Source organism: Lygodium microphyllum, chromosome 2 (assembly GCF_053477565.2).
Source record: "Lygodium microphyllum isolate KBCC chromosome 2, Lygodium_microphyllum_v1.1.10, whole genome shotgun sequence".
NCBI classification, from domain to species: Eukaryota; Viridiplantae; Streptophyta; class Polypodiopsida; order Schizaeales; family Lygodiaceae; genus Lygodium; species Lygodium microphyllum.
Window position 1 is genome coordinate 175,701,557 of NC_141136.1, and position 19,919 is coordinate 175,721,475.

At 41.9% G+C, this 19,919-nt stretch overlaps 1 pseudogene; it reads left to right on the top strand.

Moving 5' to 3' along the window:
- The first annotated feature begins 8,685 nt into the window (after positions 1-8,685).
- Positions 8,686-9,226, top strand: LOC148040640 (adenosylhomocysteinase 1 pseudogene; annotated as a pseudogene).
- The last annotated feature ends 10,693 nt before the right edge of the window (positions 9,227-19,919 follow it).

The window sequence follows — 19,919 nt, forward strand, 5'->3', positions numbered from 1 at the left end:
ATCTGACCCGCTTAGAGAGGAAGCATCCATACCATTATATGATGGGTGCCGAGTATCTCGGCTAAAGACATTGCTTGCACTCTTAAGTGTGCAAGCAAAATACGGTTGGAGCGATACGAGTGTGACCGAGTTATTCAGGTGCCTTGCACATAGGCTTCATTGATTATTTTTTTTAACAATATTATTGCAAACATTTGTGCTTTTTCAAGGTGTTTTATCATTTTTTTTTCAGGTTATTGAAATATCATATATTACCACCTGCAAATACCATGCCTGAGTCTCGTGATGATGCACGACATGTTTTACGGAAGCTTGGCATGGACTAGAATAACATCCATGCATGTATCAACGACTGCATACTGTTTTGAGATGAATACGAGACTATGGAGATATGTCCAAAGTGTGGTGCTCACAGGTATCAATAGGACTTGCAAGGGCAAACCATCCCTCAAAAAGTTCTCACACTTTTCGCTCATCCCCCGCATAAACCACATGTTTCGCACGTCTCGCATGGCAAGCTTGACAACGTGGCATGTGTAGAATAGGTCCATGGATGGAGTTCAACGAATATCAGCGGATTCGCGCGCATGGAGCCACATTGACTCTACCTTCCCAGGCTTTGCGCGAGAGCCAAGGAATCTTCGGCTCGGTCTCGCCATGGATGGTGTGAACCCATTCGGTCTACGCTCGACTTCTTACAGTGTATGGCCCATAGTGCTTGTCAACTACAACATCCCTCCATGGCTTTCTACGAAGAAAGGACATCACATCCTTAGCTTGCTCGTCCCGGGCCGCTACAAAGTAAAAAATATGGACATGTATCTTCGTCCATTAGTCGATGAGCTTAAGATTTTGTGGAGGAGGGGGTCACTATGCAAGATATGAGCAGGCGCGATGGTCAGCGCGGTCAGCCAACATTCGAGCCATTCTCATGTGGACGATGCATGACTTTGCGGGATTGGGAGAGTGCTCAGGTGAGCAGACCTCCGTTCTCGCTAGTAATATCTATATTTTATTTCGTTCAATCAAGTATTCACTAGGTCATGGCTCGCCTTACAGGTCTGGTTACCTCAGGTTATCATGCATGTCCATTGTGTGGGCCACAGCTAGACTCCCGAAGGTCACAAACCATGAAGAAGATGGTATATCAAGGACACGCCGCTTTCTTGCCGGAGGATCATGAACTCAGGGAAGGTTTTCTTGGACGATCTCCAACACGTATGAACACTGCAAGCTGGTACGAGCTGAAAATGGTAAACCCGGAATCAGATCCAAATAGAATGCGACAGTTCTCATTTTTCTACGAGTTGCCATATTGGACCCACTTACAGGTCAACCACTTGTTGGATCCCATGCATATTTTCAAGAAGGTGGGCAGCTTGCTATGGGACTATATCACAGGAAAGAGAGACACTATAGGGTCACGAATGGATTTGAAGGAGGTAGGTAAGATGGAGGCGCTTTGACCGCAGTCGAGTGCTGAAGGGGGAGTGCAGCTTCCTCGCACTCCTTGGGTTTTGTCCACCAAAGAAGAGCGCATTGTGAAGCAAGTAATCAAGTCTATCCGCACTCCGACGGGTATGATGCGTTCTCTCAGGTCCGCATTTTCTAAAGATGACCAATTGTCGGGGCTAAAATCCCATGATTGGCATAAGATATGTCAGGTTTGTGAACAAAATGGATTGTAATTAGCGTGGGCATTTTGCAATTTGAAAAGTGGCCATTATTCATAATGCTTTCTCATTTCTAGCAGTTTGTCCTACAGATTGCGATCGCAGGATGCCTTACTCCAGAAATTCGCGGGGCCATTTACAAGTTGTCGACTTTGGTGCAATGGATCTCACAGAAAGAGATTAAGACGTCCTCTATTGAATCTGTGAGGCGGGGAGCAGTGGAGACGGTCTGTCTCTTTGAGAAATACCTGCCCACTAGCATGCTCATGATACAAGTTCACCTTCTTGTGCATCTTGTGGACGAAGTGGAGATTGCTGGACCTGTCCATACGCGATGGATGTTCTTCTTGGAGCGCTTCATGAAAACCCTGAAAGGCTTGGTGCGACAACAAGCTCGTCCAGAAGGTAGCATGGCGGAAGGTTGGTTGGTGTCAGAGGCGTTAGTGCATATCTCACAATGGCTACCAACGGTGGAACCAGACAATGAAATGCTATGGATGCTGGGATGATGATAGACTGACTGGAGATGTGGTTGTTGGAAATGGGGTAGAAAAAAGAATGGATGCCTCGATGGAAGAGAAGGTGAATCGCTTTTGTATGTTGCACCATGCCTCCATGGAGACGTGGCTCGCCACGTACCAGATTGCAAGGCAAGATTGAGAGGAAGCGCGAGCTGAATTCCCACGCAGTACGCGTCATCGACCGATTCGATATCCCGAAGGCATGGAGGAGATGCTGCGGTTTATGTCAACACGATGGTTGCATGGAGCCTTGACCGTAGCATCCAGCGAAGGGACAGAGGTCTCAATGGAGGAGTCGGAGTTCTCGAGGGGATGTAGTCCAAAGGTGATGAGGGGTTTAGAATATGTCATATCTAAATTTTATATGCGACATCTAATTTGAGTGTTTCAATGTACAGTACAAAATATATAGTGCAGCGTGGTCGCGCAGACGGCATTTTTGCGTGGAGCGTATTGACAAAATGCGCTCCACAATGGACTGTGGTGTCATGGCAAGGTTTGAGCAAGAGAGCCGGCGATGAGTAACGGATCCGAACACGGTTGTGGATGAGATGGAGTATTTTGGGAAATTGCAAAGTATTATTACGGTGGATTACCATAGCTTCTCCATGATACTATTCTCGATGTGCAGTGGTTCAAAGTGGTACTTGGAGGAGTTGAAGCAACAGTTCGACGAGGTCCATCTAAAATTTCTCGAAATAGATTCCAAAAAAAAATAGACGGATTTGCGCGACACCTTTGTGTTGCCGGCCCATTGTGAACAGGTGCATAGAGTCATTTGCTTGCTAATTGTAATACGACATGGTTTATGTCACAATGGTTTGAACTCGCTTTGTACGTGTTTGTGAACAGGTAATCTTCTATCCAAACCCCCGACAACCTCGATGGTGGTATGTTATACCTTCAACTCCTCGAAGTGCGAGAGTATATGATCAAAGCGATGTTCCGGGCATAGATGAAGATAATATGCAAATAGAGGGGTCGATATTACAAGGGATGGAGGCCGCCGCAAGCTTGGAGCCCACATCGGCTAATAATGATGGAAATACTGGAGTCCAAGAATTTTTTGAGAACGAGGCAGACTCATTCTTCTGTGGTGACATGTCTATTGACCTTCCAGTGTATGCAGAGTTGTGTCAGGAGATTAACATGGGACCATAGGATACTTCATTCTTGGAGAATTGTATTACTCAATTCGTTGTTTAGATCTTCCATAAAGGTACATAAGATATACATTTTAAGAGGGATTTTTCATAAATGATTTATATTACTGTGCTTTGTATAGTTTAAATTGATTATTCTAACATCATTTTTTATCTGTGCAGGTGACATTTTCAGGATGAGTCGAGGGATGAGCGATGAGGAGTTTCAGGACATGATGGCACGCATGTCTCTAGACCAGCTTGCGAGATTCAAAGAGATGGCAGACCAGGAGCTGTCTCGTTCTTTGTTAGGGCGCTCTGCTAGATCTGCTTCAGCGCGATCAAATGCTTCAGCTTCGAGCAGACGATCTCAACGCTCACGACTTGGGCCAGAGGGAGGGACTACATCAGGATCAGGGGGATGCTATTGTAGAGACACGGATGTGGTTTCTCCGTCTCGTCGTTCAGCTGAAGCTGCGTCACCTCTAGGATTTGTCACACCTGTGGGGACGTCTACTCCAGTTACTCCGGCTTTTGCGCAGCCGTCAGCAAGTGGCACCCCTTTTGGTGGCACCCCTTTGAGTGCCACTCCGAGAAAGGTTATCCCCGTCGGTACACTGGATGTAAAGAGGTCTCTTGGATATGCCTAGGAGCATGGACGGAGATGGGAGACGACCATCTTAGGCAGAATCCTAGGGGTTATGGATACCTGGTTGATAGTAAGTTAGGAGCCATCATCATGAATGATGAGGGGAGGAGGGTGATGGCTCGCATGAGAGAGTTGTGCCAACAAGTTTTTCGGCACAACGTCCTCGATCATTGGAAGAACGTACCGGAGGGGAGCAAGGACTATATAGTAGCATCCTTGTATGAGGAGTTTCCGGTGCCAGCCGCAGTAGATAGATTCTCTACGGGCTGGATGATGGATTGCATGCGTGGATACATGTCACATAGACGATCCGACGCACGCAAGGCAATCAAGAGTGGGGCTGCAAACCCCGAGTGGTTAGATGCAGACGACTGGCGCCGACTAAGGGAGGAGGCTATAGATTCGCCAGGACGTTGGAGTCAGCACGAGAGGCGGCAAGGGCATGACTCGAGGCCGGAGTGGTCCATCATCTTGGGAGTGGCGGCCACAGGACATATTTGGAGGACTTTGTAAGTTTCTCTTTTGTTTTGCTTGTTTGTTTTTTTGAAATATTCTTTGTACTGACAATCATGTTTCTAACAGTTAGCATTTTATTTTCTTTGTAGCACTCCATTACAAATCGCGATCCGCAAGGCCTTGAGACTCGATATGCAGAGAGGCACGGTCTCAATGCATTGATCGACCGATTGTATAGACGCGGCAGCCCTGTAAGTCACTCATCTTTCTTATCCGTAGTTACCATGAGATATTTGAATGCATTATTGTATGATGGATTGATGTGTTGTATCTTTTTCTGCAGAATCCGTTCGATGCTCCTTTGCGGCAGGATGAGCTTTCGGGGGACGAGGATTTGTAGCTCGCCCTTGGATCCTTGGAGCTCACACACCTTTAGTTTTTAGTCACCTGATCTATGTAGACACTTTCTATGTATTAGTGATATCCTTTCATGATTGTACCAATCGCATTTTATGCGATCATGTATTTATTTCATGTATCAGTTTTATGATTTCAGTATACATTCTTTTTGTTTGCAAGCGGTATGCAGTAGTGCAGAAACTATTTTGTATGGCTCTCATACAGCACACATTGCTATATATGGCAGGGCAGCTTGCTGCCCTGCCACAAATTTTTTTTTTCCCTATTACCGTCGTTATTTGCGTCGCAAATTTACTGGTTGCGTCGCTATTGGCCTCGCTATGTGCGTCGCAAATTTACTGGTTGCGTCGCTATATAGCGTCGCAAATGCGACGCATATAGCGACGCCAATAGCGACGTTTCTATGGCGTCATCAATAATGACACTTTTTGTGACGACGGGGGCAAATTTTGTTGTTTGTATTTTCGTCGCTTTAAACGTCGGTATAAGGTCTATATCTTGTAGTGTGTTGATCCAAAAACAACCAAAAGCTAGCATCTAATCAATTTAATTGTTAGTGTGCGTCTGTTAGCGCGTGTAATAAGTATTATCTGTGCATATACACGCGCTACACAAATATTAAAAAAGTTGTGGCTTTCTTTTCAAACCAGTGCTTTCCTGCGTTTTTTGCGCGTTTTCTGCAATTCGAGCTCGACATCACTAATCATGTCTATCTATCACTTCATAAAGACAATGAGGGAAGGAAGTAAGAGTAAAAAGAGGAAAGGAGGAAGGAAGAGCCAAAGAGTAAAGAACAAGAGCCAAATAGCAAGGAAGAGAAGAAGATTCAAGCAACTTACCAAGGGAAGGGAGAAGGAGGACAAGGAGCTTGCAACCTAGCCGCCACCCTTCGGAACAAGCAAAGAAGGTGAGTTCTTCTTCTCTCTCTCAATCTTGTTTGCTTTCTTTGTCTGTTTGTCTCTCTCTCTCTCTCTTTACATGCTATATACTGTCATCTATGGAGGTTTTCTTGCGTGTTTTTTAACCAAGTTTGAAAAAAAATGGTCCGATTGTGCATGTCTGTCAGTGCATCCAGATGACAATGTAGACGCAGGTATAGATGCGGAAATAGACACGCTGACAGATGCACATAGAGACGCAGATATAGACGCAGCATGTAATATGTTTTATCTACATAGGGTAATATGATTTTTCTTGTATAGATGTGGAATCCTGGATCTTCCAGCACTGATCCTGAGTTGGAACGCATGAACAACACCTTAGCGGAGTTTTCTAGAGGTGTTAGTAGCTTTTTTGGAGGTTTTCCAAACAAGGAGCAATTCATGGGGGAGATGACCAATTATCTTGGTCCCCTCCCACTGTAGAGGAGGTTTTTAATGTGATGTCTGGGGCACCTATCACATCTTTGCCTAGCACTGCTGCACAAACACCAAACCTTGGCACACCTCTACTAACAGGTACTCCACGCACTATGCATACACACAAATCAGCTAATGCATAGGGATCAACTGAAGTACATGGATCGGCCGAAGCACGTGCATCTGTAGAAGCATGTGCATTGAGTGAGGTAGAGGGTAGTGCCCATCGAGGGAGGAGGAAGAGTCGTACAGGAGGACAAGGAGGTCGAGGGCTTTGTGGGGGTTGCCTAGGAGGTGGCTCTCGATCACCCTCACTGGGAAATGAGAGAGGTGAGCCTCCATAAATGTACTACTCTGTCTGATGTTGGTGGTATCTTGCATGACTCTGAGGGGAGGAAAGTGATAGCCTATTTGAGGAGCGTCGTGCATGCCACATACAAAGATTGCATGATTCCCTTCAAGCACCAAAAAAATGGTTTGTGGCAAGAGGTGCTGCAGGTAGTACATAGAAGGTACCCTAATTCCGAGAATTCACGATTCTCATATGATTTGGGACGGTCAAAGGTGAGAGACGCGCTTCATAACAAGAGGTCTCACCTTATGACGAGGGCCAAGGAGTCACTGCGGAGACAAGAGCAGGGGCACCCTGGATATGGCCAACCACCCAATTTCCACCACAGGGAGTGGAAAGAGGCCAAGAAGAGAGCAGTAGAGAAAATGACAAGTCGCCAGCATGCTGAGACGCGACGTATCCAGATGGCAACCATGGAATCGTCGCATTATGGATCAGGTGGCAGGTAGTCATGGGAGACTGAGTTTGTAAGTATTATTTGATTTTTTAAAAAAAATAAATTTTGTAATTTGTTTTACTTCATTATGTAGTGTGTTCTAATACGTTGTATGTTCAAATTGTTTTGTAGTATCATATCGTTAGTAGGATGCCTACTCCTAGAGAGGTAGGCTACCATCGAGGTCATAACCGGGCGTCCACTTGGCAGCATTTCTACGAGGAGGGACTCATCACAGACGAGCAATATAATTATGCCATGAGGATTCCACAACCAGAAGAGGCATGTTTTATTTTTTACATGAAAACTATAGGTAACTCTAATTTATTGTTTGTAATGGTATTTATATACCTTAATCCTTTGTGTAGGTGAACCCTGATGCAGTTGAGGATAGCGAAGGGGGGACTAGCAGTAGCGGTGGCGGCAACAACAGCGGCATAGGCAACGGTGGTGGTAGCGATGATGATGCCTCTTCTAAGGAGATGTAGAGGAGCCCCATGCATGCATGCCTCCCCTTGGCTTGTAGTTTTCATTTTTGATATATATTACTTTCAGCTAGTGCTTGCGACCATGACCATGCTTGAGGTCACAAGCACTAGAACTCATCATGTAAAATGTTTCATCTATATATATGAAATTTTGTGTTCTACATACATTGTTTTGTTTTCAGTACAAAAATCTTTGAAATAATCTTTCTCTGTTTTCCCTAAGCGTACAATTTAATGTTGATGGGGGGAAAAAAAACCAGAGAGTACATGCTCTCTGGTTTTTTTTTCACACCTCTGTTTTGCGTGTCTAATCAGTGCGTCTAAATTGCAGGATAAATGCGCATCTATTCTCGTCAAAAACTTGCAATGTAAACACTTTTTTAGATGTGCAAATACACACGTATATAGACGCGCAATATGAATATATCCACTTTTTATAAATATGTTTTTTGGTTTGGATGGAAGGGGACGATGCCCTCTTTGAATCAAGCTGGGTTCAACGCTCACTCACACAAGAAGGCTTTTTTATAATTGACTTTTGCAGACTAACTATGTGGGACTGGCTGTCTGCAACACCCTACAAGAACTTCTTCAATGAGCATACATTATCCCAATGCTGAGGTGTTTATTCCAAGACATCCAAGGCCTCAATGGTGGTTCTCAATGCCACATAGAGCCATACATCATTTGCATCAATAGTTCTCTTGCTGAGACCATTTCTTGACTGCATATCTTGCCCATCACTGCATACATCCACCATACATTCCCAAGTGATACATCTCATTACCAATACATCTACAAGGTTGTGGAATGTAAATGATCGGGGCTCGGGCTATTCATTCAAGTGTACCTACACTTGCAAGAAATTTTTGGGCTCCCGGGTGGTAGTAAGTTGTAGCAACAAGCAAAACCCCCGACAGATACAAACAAGCCAGCAACAACCACTTGCTGCAGGACATAGCGTACATGTACAAGCACGTGCTATTTCCTGAGACAGTCCATCTGTATTTTCTTGGAAATGTGAAACCACCCTTCAGGAGTACTAGTGGTGTACAAGGTGTGAAGGCCGAGGAAGCTTATGCCAAGGATGGCACATTACTAGACCCAACTTCTACTAACACCCGAGAGTTTCAAATCGTCTTGTCTATTTTGCAGGATGGTATCAACAAGATTCTAAGAAGTATCATAGAATGAAGGAGAGGTTGGTTGGTGTCTCTAAAGAGACCACCACTGGGGTCCATCATCTGTATCAGATACAGGCCAATGGTTCCTTGCTTTTTCCAGCCATTAATGTCAATGATTCAGTGACTAAGAGTAAGTTTGACAACCTATATGGGTGCCGCCACTCACTGCATGATGAACTCATGAGGGCCAGTGATGTAATGATTGCTCGAAAAGTTGTAGTTGTCTGTGGTTACGGTGATGTTGGCAAAGGCTGTGCTGCTGCCATGAAGGCTGCAAGGGCTCCAATAATTGTCATAGAGATTGATCCAATCTGTGCATTGCAAGCCTTGATGGAAGGTATTCTTATCTTGACCTTGGAGAATGTTGTGGAAACTGTTGACATTTTTGTAACAACCACCTAGTGTAAAGAAAATCACTATCAAGCCTCAAACTAATCATTGGGTATTCCCTGAGACCAAGTTTGGAATCATTGTTTTGGCTGAAGGAAGGCTGATGAACTTGGGTTATGCCACTGGTCACCCCAATGACAGTAGGGGAGCTTTATAGGGGCAGACGTGGGCTTGCCTCCCCTGCTTGCCAGATCCGCTCCCCCCTCCCCTAATATGTGGAGCTACATAGCCCTTATGAGAGGTTTGCGGTCCTGTTCCTCCAGATCCTCAGTAGTTCAGGCATTTGACATTGCTTCCAAGTCCTCACATTCTAGATACATATTCAACCAGGATGTTATGCAACCTCCTGAACCTGTAGAGAAGGATGAAACAAAGGTATCTAACATAGCTTCCACGCCCCAATTGTCAGCCTGCTCACGGCTTGTAGTTTACTGGATCACATATGTCCATGAATGTCAGGAAACATCATCTTCACGGACCATTTCTCTGAGCTTTCAGCAGTGCCAATGAAAGCTTCTTTTGCAAGATTTTTGAACCTTGTTATCTTTCGTATAAGATATAGTGGCACCACAACGAGTTTAGTAAATCTACCACCACCATTGACAACTTGTGCTTACTTGTGAATTCAAACAATGCCAATTCATCAAGAGGAACATCTTGGAAGAAAACCAGTATGACAATTGGACTTTACTTCCATCTATAATGATGCATCTGTAGATACTTTAGTCCACAACCGGCAGCTTGTGAATTGCTCTCTCGGCTTCATGCTTCGTGGAGCTACTAGGGTTTCCTTGTTTGCGGCCTCCTACTCCCTCGCTGACTTTTGCACACAGACTTGATGATGGATATGGCTGCCCTGGGTATTCAACGTGCTAGTGCTCCTTTATTTTAGTCTTTGCTATGTCCCTAATGTCAGAGGTCTACCCTAGGACTGTTTTAGCAACTTTGCAGACCTACCTTTTGACAAGATCATTTGATAATGATCGTGGTCAATCTTTTGTGAGGCAAATGGCAGAAGGGAAGACATGCAATGAATGGGAAGAGGAACATAAGGCTTCTGAGATTGTTCATGCGCTGCTTTAGCGTGGGGGTCCTATACATTACTTTGTCCGGTGTTGTATATAAAAGCCCATTTCATCTTGGCTAGTGTATTTCCCATCTCAAAGACAGAAGCAGATGCTCTAAAGAAACTAGAGTGCTACAAGAACATCAAGAATATTGTTGATCTCATGAGTGTAGGAAACTATTGTAAACACACAGTTGCAGTGCTGAATGTGAGCTTGTTTCATGATGATATTTGACCTCCTAGGGCTTGCAAATGGTAGGGTTGCCTTCCCTCATTGGCGCTCTTGGTTAATAAAGTGTCCTTTGAAGCCATAGATTCAAAGAGAAGTCTGATCTTGTGGGGAACTTGATGTTGTGCATAGCACAGTTTGCAAAGCCTCAGAGGCTTAGAAAACATGCTGACCTAGCCAAGAAGGGTTGTGGCTAATCCCATGGAGAAGCAAGATCTGATGCTTTGGGATGCCATAGGAGCTTGAGAGGGAGGGTAGAAGGGAAGTTTTTCCATAGAGCCTTGAGGAAGCTTGAGGAAAGAAGAAGAAGCTTGAGGGAAGAAGAAGACTCACTTTCTAAAAAGTAACCAATGTAGACCTCTGCTACGTGTAGTGACCTCCTTCAACCAAAAAACCCTAAAATTTTACCTCAGAGTTGAAAATGAGTTGCCATTTTTGTCTCCTTGGGTCCAAATTTGGCCAAGCCTCCTACCATAGCTCCTGTGTGTCTTCCAAGAAAGCTACCATCTCTGCCTGTGTACCTGAAAAGTAGGGTTTATTGTTGGAAAATGAGACTAGATTTGAGGGAAAGGAGAGAGAAATGAAGGATCAAGAACTAAGCTTTGATACCAACTGTAATGAAGGAGACCTAACTAATCTAACTAAGAGAGAGAAGAGAGAGAAATATTGTAGAAGAATAGGGGGAGGAGAGAGAAAGATAGGGAGAAGAGAGAGAAACAGAGGAAAGAAGGGAGAGAGAGAGAGAAAGCCATGGGAGCTAAAGGGGAAGGTGAGGAGACAGATTTGTATATATCAAAAAATGGTACCCTAATCAGGTCCTTGTACACCTTAAATACTCCATCAGTGTAACCGGATATTCTCATGTGCTAACCCCATGTTAACCCCGTGTAAGACCCTATAATTCCATTCTTTACATAGTGATTGTAGTTTATTCCATGGAAGGTTTGACAATATTGTAGTGTGAATTTGATTGCAAAGATAGATAACTCATTTTCATACTCCGTTGAATATTTAAATATATTAGATCTTGGAGGTGAACTTTCTCATTTATTGTTGCTAAAGATAAATGCACATGTTATTCTTCTTAGAAATCTAAACCCAAGGAAGGGTTTGTGTAATGGTATATGATCTATATGTAGAGCTATCAATAGAAAAGTAATAGATAATGAGATAATAACAGGAGTAAATGCTAGTGAATGAGTTTTTATTCCTATAATTACTTATATTTGCAATACTATACAATTGCCATTTACTATGAAACACAAGCAATTTTCCATCTGATTGGCATCTGCTATAACAATCAATAAGTCATATGAACAAACTCCATCCATTGTTGGGCTTTATTTAAAAGTACTAGTATTTACTTATGGTTAGTTGTATGTTGCATTTTTAAGGGTAAATCTTCACATGGTATGAAGTACTTTAGATAAAAATGATGGGAATATGACCACAAATATTGTGTAAGAAAATGTACGAACACTGATGTGCAGTTTTTTTTTTGTAGAGATATAGTTATTGATGACTATGTAGAGCCACTAGTCTATCATATGTATAAACTGCTCTTCATAAAATATTTAGCTAGCATATACTCTTTAAAAAGTGAATTATTTTTTATGTTTTAGTATTTATTTGACTTTTACCAATGCTTATCCTAGAATGGGGCTATTACATGGCTTCTAACTATCAAAAGGAGTTATAAAACACATTGCATGTAGTAATGAGTGATGATATCATAAGAAAGACACTTGTAAGAGTTGTTAAGAATTTGCATGTTGTTGTCAATATAGTCATTAAACTTTCACTTTTTATTAAAGTTGAACATTGTGAATATATGCAATGTTTTTGAGTTTATATGTATGAGGCTAATCACAAGAAGAGTTTTCAATGCTTCGATACTAATAAGATACCGAGGCATTTGTTCTAGTATTGGTTCAAAAATTTGGGTTATTTTGTGATACTACATCGTATGTCTGTACCCACTAAATGGTTCACAAATATTCGGTCATGTATTATTTCTTTAAGAATGAAATGGTCTTTATTAGTAATTTTATATACTTATATTTTTATTTTATTCAAATGCATATACCAAAAAGAGAGATAAGACTATCACATCCCCCATGTAATTACTAATAGAAACTACAGGATTAGCCCCCTGGTTCACCATCACATGTTTTGCTCGAGGATGAAGGTTTTGCTAATGATTCCTCAAAGAAGAGGACACTCTGTTTCTATTAGGCTCCTTTGAGACATTGTCTTTTTTTGGTTGGCATCAATCATTTACCTACAAAACTTGGAAATAGTCAACCACGTGTGGATAGAAAGTAGAATGTCTTTAACTTAGCCTTCGTGGCTTGCTAATGGAAAGTAGGATGTCTTATAGCTCTCTTCATAGCATGGTTGCTATAAAGAGACCAAAGATACTAGCATCCAGATCTACTTCACCCTGTGAATATCTTCTTTGGAGATAAAAATAAATTTTCAAAAAGGAAGATAGCTTGGTTTTTACTAGGTCTCTTAGAGAAAGCCTTTTTGTAGTGCTTGGTCTTTGTTTCAATTATAATCTATTTCATTATAGTATTTTTGTTTCTGAATATCACTTGAAACATGCATGGGATTTATTAGTCTCATGCAAAGATAAAAGTTTATGAGTATGGTGCATAGAAGAGATTGTTTGTATATTTGACATTCTGTGTTGCAAATTTTATAGACTACCTTTAGTTTTAAGTTTGATGTGTGTGTGTGTGTGTGTGTGTGTGTGTGTGTGTGTGTGAGAGAGAGAGAGAGCGAGCGATTTCTAAATATTATGCAAAGCAAACATGTGTTTTCTTATGGACATGTGTGGATTAGATCATATGCATATTTGATATTTTCTATTGCAAATTTTATAAAATTTATAATGAGAGAGAGAGATGAAACAATGAGAAGAAAGAGAGAAAGAGGAGAAATAGATTATTGAGTGGAGTTACCACGACAATTTCAATTGTTGCTTTGCAAAGCTACTATAAAATGACCAATAAATTAAAGATAAAGATAAAGATAATGAACTTACAAATAATATAAAGACAATATTAAAGAACGAAATATATCCCCTACATAGATGCGGTACGAGGGAATGATTACATTCAATGAATACATAAAAACCTCTTTAGGTTTTAGGGCTATCGAAATATTAGAGACTTCCTGAATTATTAAAGAACGAAATATATCCCCTACATGGATGCGTTACGAGGGAATGAATACATAAAAACCTCTTTAGGTTTTAGTGCCATCGAATTATTAGAGTCGTCCTGAATCCTAACCACATGGTAGTCAATAGCAGACAGCTAGCTGCTATCGCATGGCGCGATGCTTATAGGCGTTTTAATTACTACTACTTTGGCTCCGGGTTGACTTGGGTAACAATAAACTGCAGTGAGAGAGAACGCAGGTAGCTGAGGTTATCTAGCGTGGCAATCACTTGGTGAATGACAAATCATGAGGTGCTATTTGTCGATCTGGCTCTGGTGGTTGCCGCAAACACAAGCAACTGGCACATGGCATGTGCGACGTCCCCTATTTGTGTACTGGTACAGTACCTGTGTAGGTTTTTCCGTCTGACGTCGCCTGTTCGCTAGCGTAGAGTGGCTGTAAAGGGATCAGCATCAGCTGAGGGCATAAAGTATGTGCTAAAGTATTACATAGTTTCCCGACAATACAGAAACAAATTTGGGTTAGGCATCATCACGAGAACTAAGCCAAAGCTTTAAAATAGCGACAGATGCATGGGTTGAAAATCACGGGGTTGAGGACCTGTAAGCTGTGACTCTGTGAGTAAAAAGCGTCAGCCCAGACAAACTTTTTAGGTTTTCTGCACGTAAACGATATCTCTGTGCTTGTAAGTTGTCAATGCCAGAGGAGCACATTCGGCGCGAAAGGCATGTTTAGTGCGCACGGCTGCGGGGTAAAGATAACCCAGCTTCTGGTTCTCCAGGCTAAGACCGGTCGGCGGCGGTAACCGTAGACGTTTTTGAAGACTAGTGGCTAGTTGCAAGGCCAGACGAGCTAGACTCTTACAGAAAGGCGGAGTTCGCGAGTACGAAATGGAAAGAGAGATGGGAGTAGGAAGACCCCACTCGCCCCACAATCTTGCGGTCGCCCTCAAAGTGAGCAAGGCGAATGGAGTTTTCGTACACCTTCCAATGGAGGGAGGAAGGAAACCTCACTCCCACAGGAGGGAAACCCCACTCCCCCACAATCTTGTGGTCGCACTTAGTGTGAGCAACAGGAGTGGGTTTTTTACAACTTCACTTTGCTTGCTATCACTTCGAAAAAAAACCAAGCGGTAAGGTAGCGCTAGAAGCTTAGCTATCAAGTTTCATTGGTGGACGGTGCAATAGCAGTCTTCGAAAACCAATTAGAACAATGTCTCCGACACTCAACATAGGATTGCTTCTTTTTCCTTTCTCTTCCACTGTATTTTGGGGGGAGTGGTGTGACTCTAAGATTAAGGTAATATCCCCTAAGCCTATTAGCCCCTAGGCCCTGTTGTTGTTGGATGAAACGAGGCATCTAGATACAATTGTTGTCCACGGACGAGGCATTTAGATACAATTGTTGTCCACAGACACAACAAACAAAATGAAGTAGCATGTAGCAATATGCAAGCCAATAATTCACATCACACTTTTGGGCTATGAACATTTTAGAGGGACATGAAGTCACATGGATGCAACAAACAAAATGAAGTAGCATGTAGCAATATGCAAGCCAATAATTCACATCACACTTTTGGGCTATGAACATTTTACAGGGACATGAAGTCACATGGATGCAACAAACAAAATGAAGTAGCATGTAGCAATATGCAAGCCAATAATTCACATCACACTTTTGGGCTATGAACATTTTACAGGGACATGAAGTCACATGGATGCCAATAATGTCTGCTGAATTTTTTGGGCTCTCAACAATTCAAGGCAAGCAACATCCATTCTCTAGGAGGGAAATTGATGCATTATAATTTACAAAGTGTGCTGCAATTAATGAGAGTTGAATAATTTGAGGACGAGCAACGCCGATCACATAGCAGAGAACTTGATAGATACTTTTTGAAAGTGTGTATTGCAAGTGACAAGATTTGAACCCTTGTCAATTGGGAGAAGTTGTAGGCCCTAACCATTATCCCACATCATGTTTGTTGTTAGAATGGGGGCTCACTTAGTATCTAAACAAGGGTGCCCCCTCACTTTTTTTCCCTTCAAAATGGACCAAGTTGCTAGTAGTGTATAGTTTCCCTTTAGCTAAAAAGATTAGTTGAATCATTGATGCACGAGAGAGAGAGAGAGAGAGAGAGAGAGAGAGAGAAGGTGAGATTAGAAGCACTAGGTGAAAAGGGTAGGCTAATTTAGGAAATAAAAAAAGATAGGTGTGTAAGAGAAAGGCTTGAAAGTAAGGATCTCCTTGTTTGGGTTCAAAGAGCACTATTTGGCTTAATAGTAATGATCCACTTGTTTGGGTTCAAAGAACACTCTTTTATTTTACTGCAATAATATGTATTATAAGAGAAAGATTTACAAACCCACCAAAGACAAGAGCCAAAAAAGTTATGCATCTCTCTTCTATACGTGCTATATAAGAGGGGACAAGAAACAAAGAGACTAAAGAACTATGGAATGAAGTTAAAAGCTAGATGGAGAAGCAAGCTTCTCTATTTTCTTAGCTTTTCTCTTCTCTCTCTCTCTTTCTCTCTCTCTCTCTCTCTCTCTCTCTCAATCCAAATTAACACTTTCAAAAAATACATAAATCTTTATTAATGTCCACCTACGTAACACATTCATGCTCTAAACTTTTGAAAATCAACCATGGAAGTGCCAAAGTAAAAAGAACAATAGGAGGGCATATCTCAAACTTTGATGGCATAGAAATGAGGAGAGTAGGGAACTCTCAATTGAAGTGATTTTAACAAGAGTCGAAATATGCATTGAAATGTTTGATGAAAAAAATTTAAAATTACACCACTAGGAGCACCAATACATGCATTGATACATTCATGAAGAAATATGAGTTGCATATATCAACATGCATATTGGTGCATATACTAGTGTTCCGATGTTTTCAAATGCACTTCAAAAATTTCATGTTCATTGACACTAATATCAACCATTTGATATTTGTAAATCTAATCTACTTTGTACATATATGGCTTTCCTACATAGGGAAATTTGATGAGATCATGACTATCTTGGAAAGTATTTCTTTGACACATAATGGACAAGGCATCTTAGAGTAGATGTCTTAATTATTCTTAAAATAACAACACAAAGTTCGATTGTCGAGACTGCGTATACCTCAAAAGAAGATGAAGATGAGGAATATAAATTGTTGACTCCGAGCACACCCGTATGAGAGAGAGAGAGTGAGAGAGTGAGAGAGAGAGAGCTTGATCAACTAGAAACTACTCACCCTTGTGCAGGCTTGGCAGCCTTTTCCTTGTTCTAGGTTACCAAGGTGTACCTACAAATTATACAGAGTAAGATAAAGATGGTGACAAATAGCTAAATATATGTCCTACATGGAATGCTTTTACAAGGGAATGATTATATTCAATCAGTGAATAAATACCTCCTTACGCTTTATCACCATTCATTCGATGAAACGTCTATGTTCTTCCTGATCACATGCTAGTCAATAGCAGCTAATTGCATGGCGCAATGCTTATTCGTGTTTTCTCTTCCATTTTTAATAACCACTACTTTGGCTCCGGGTTAACTTCGGTGCCAATAAACTCATTGAGAAAGAGCGCAGGCAGCCGAAGTGATATAGCGTCGTAATTATTTCTAGCAAATCTTCTCGCCGGAGAATGGCAAATCATACAGTACTATTTTTCGGGCTGGCTATGGTAATTGCCCTAAACACAAGCAACTGGCACGTCTTGGCATGTGTGACGTTCCTGGTTGTATGCGTATCGGTACAGTGCCCCTGTAGGTTTTCCGTCTGATGTCGTCTGTTTGCTAGCACAGATTAGCTGGAAATGGATCAGCTCAGAGGACAGAAACAAAATTGGACTTAAATAGGGATCATCGCGAGAATTAATACAAAGCTTCAAAAGGGCGACAGAAGCATGGGGTGAACCGTGAATGTCACGGGGACCCGGGGTTGACAATCAAATCGGGTCCTGTCCTTTGCAGTCTGATGTCACTCAACACTCACAGAGCGAGAGAGAGAGAGAGAAAGAGGCTCAGAGAGCTGTGTCATCATTCATGTGGTAAAAGATTGTGGACGTGGACGTGCAGGCTGCAAGCTGAGTAAGTAAAAGGCGTCAGGTCTGACAAACTTTTAAGTTTTCTGTGGGTAAACGATATTTCTGTGCTTTTCAAGAGGAACACATTCGCGAATGGCATGATTAGTGCGCACGGCGTCCAGAGTAAAGACAACCCAGTAACTTGTTGAAACAGTTAGAACTTAGAGCCGGTTGCGAGGGTAAGATAACTTCCCTCCCCCAACAATAACTGTGTCGCACCAACCAGCAGGCAGCGGGAGTGGGGTTTTGCAAATTGCTAGTGCTCCACTACCCCACAAACCCTTGCAAGAAAGGAAGTTTTGGCATACTCCCTGGCGTGACCCTAGGGAAGCGAGGTCCCTCGAAAGCTCGGGTTTGCACCGTAAGAGCTGGCACGATCTAACTCATAGAGTTATCGTCCTTGAATTTGAGACGTTTTTGAAGGTTAGTAGCTACTCTAAAAGCTATGACAAAAAGGGAATTCGCAAGTAAAAAATGGAAAGAGAGAATTGAGATGGGGAGTTAGGCTCGGTACACAGGGGTTGTCCACAAATAGGATAGAAAAAATGAAGAATCATGTAGCAACATGGAAGCCAATAATTTGCATCAAATTTTTTGGGTTATGGATATTTTACAGTGCATGTAGTCACGTACACAGAGGCCAAGAAGTCCCACTGAAGTTTTTAAGCTGTCGACAATTTTCAGGAAGCAACATCCCTTCTGCAAGGGGGAAATTGATGGTCAATTTTAGAAGGTGTATATTGCAACTAATGAATGTGAACAATTTATGATGAGCAACATCTTTTGTATAAGCGAGAACTTGATAAACACTTTCAAAAAGTATGCACTGCAATTTATACAGTTTAGACCTATATGGGAAAAGTTCTTGGCAGTTACCATTATTTCACATTATGTTTGTTGTTAACAATGGAGCTCTTATAGGACCTAAAGTGGGGCACTCCCTTTACATTTTTTTCCTTGAAAGTGGGCAAGCTTCTTGGCTCTGTAATTGCCCACAATTAAAGAGATTAGTCGAGTCATGGATGAGAGAGAGAGAGAGAGAGAGAGAGAGAGAGAGAGAGAGAGAGTAAGCGAGATCAGAAGCTCTAGGTAAAAGGGGAAGGTACAATAAGTTAGCAAAGAAGAAAGAGATAAGAGTAAGAGAAAGACTTGATAGTAAGGATCTAGTTTCTTAGGTTCAAAGAGCAATATTTAATTTTAATACCATGGTATCTATTATGAGAAAAATATTTACAAACAAACCAAATACAAGAGTACGAAAAACTATGGATGTCTTTGTTCTATGCCCACTATGTAAGAGAGAGGAAGGAATTATTGCCAACTTACTTTTAGGATGTAGAGAGACTAAATGACTATGTAATGAAGTTAAAAGATAGACAAAGAAAGCAAGCTTTTGTGATGTGATCACTAGCATGAAGATTGCCCTCTTTGGAGATCAAGGCATGCTTAAGGAGGAATCTCTTAAAATTTAAAATCTAGTGCAAGTTATGCAAGATGGGAATGATAGTCTGGGAAAGAAAGAATGGAGCAAACATTGAGAGGAAAAACTTGGCAGTTCTACGAGAGCTAAGAGATAGAAACCCCACCTTTACGATTGTAGCCAACGTATATATATTAAACAAGGTTTAGTGCATTTGCATATCTTGAGAGTCTAGATTACTCTATAATGCCCCTTTTCTTAGGGTTTCATAATACCATTGTTATTCAATCATTTAAGACTACTTGATTATTTTCCAAATACCAAAAGTTTGGCAAATTTTCAATCTTGTAGGGTAAAAATGTGAATAGACCAATAATTTTGAGAGCTTATACAAAAAATTTAATATCTACCATTAATAAGTCTTATTCTAGATTTTGGAGTCGAAGCAAAAGGAAAAAACCCAAGCTCCTATATACAAATGTACAAACACGATCAAGAAGGATTATTGTGTGCATATAAAGTGAATCAGTGCATGTGAAGCGAACACTACAAGGGAATGGGGCAATAGCGACGCCGATTAGCGACGGCGGATATTGGCGTCGCTATTGGCGTCGCAACTGACGTCGCTATTTGCATCGCATTTGCGACGCAAATAGCGACGCCGCAGGGAAAAAAAGTGCGGCCGAAACCAGAGCACCGTTTTCATTTTCTTTTCTTCGCCTTTTGAGAGCGAGAGCGAGGGAGAGAGCGAGGGAGAGAGCCAAGGCTTTGTGAGAGAAGAAGAGGAAGAGACTTGCTGCCGCCGCCGCCGCCACCGCCACCGCCGTTGTTCGCGAAGGAGAGGAGGAGCCCTCAT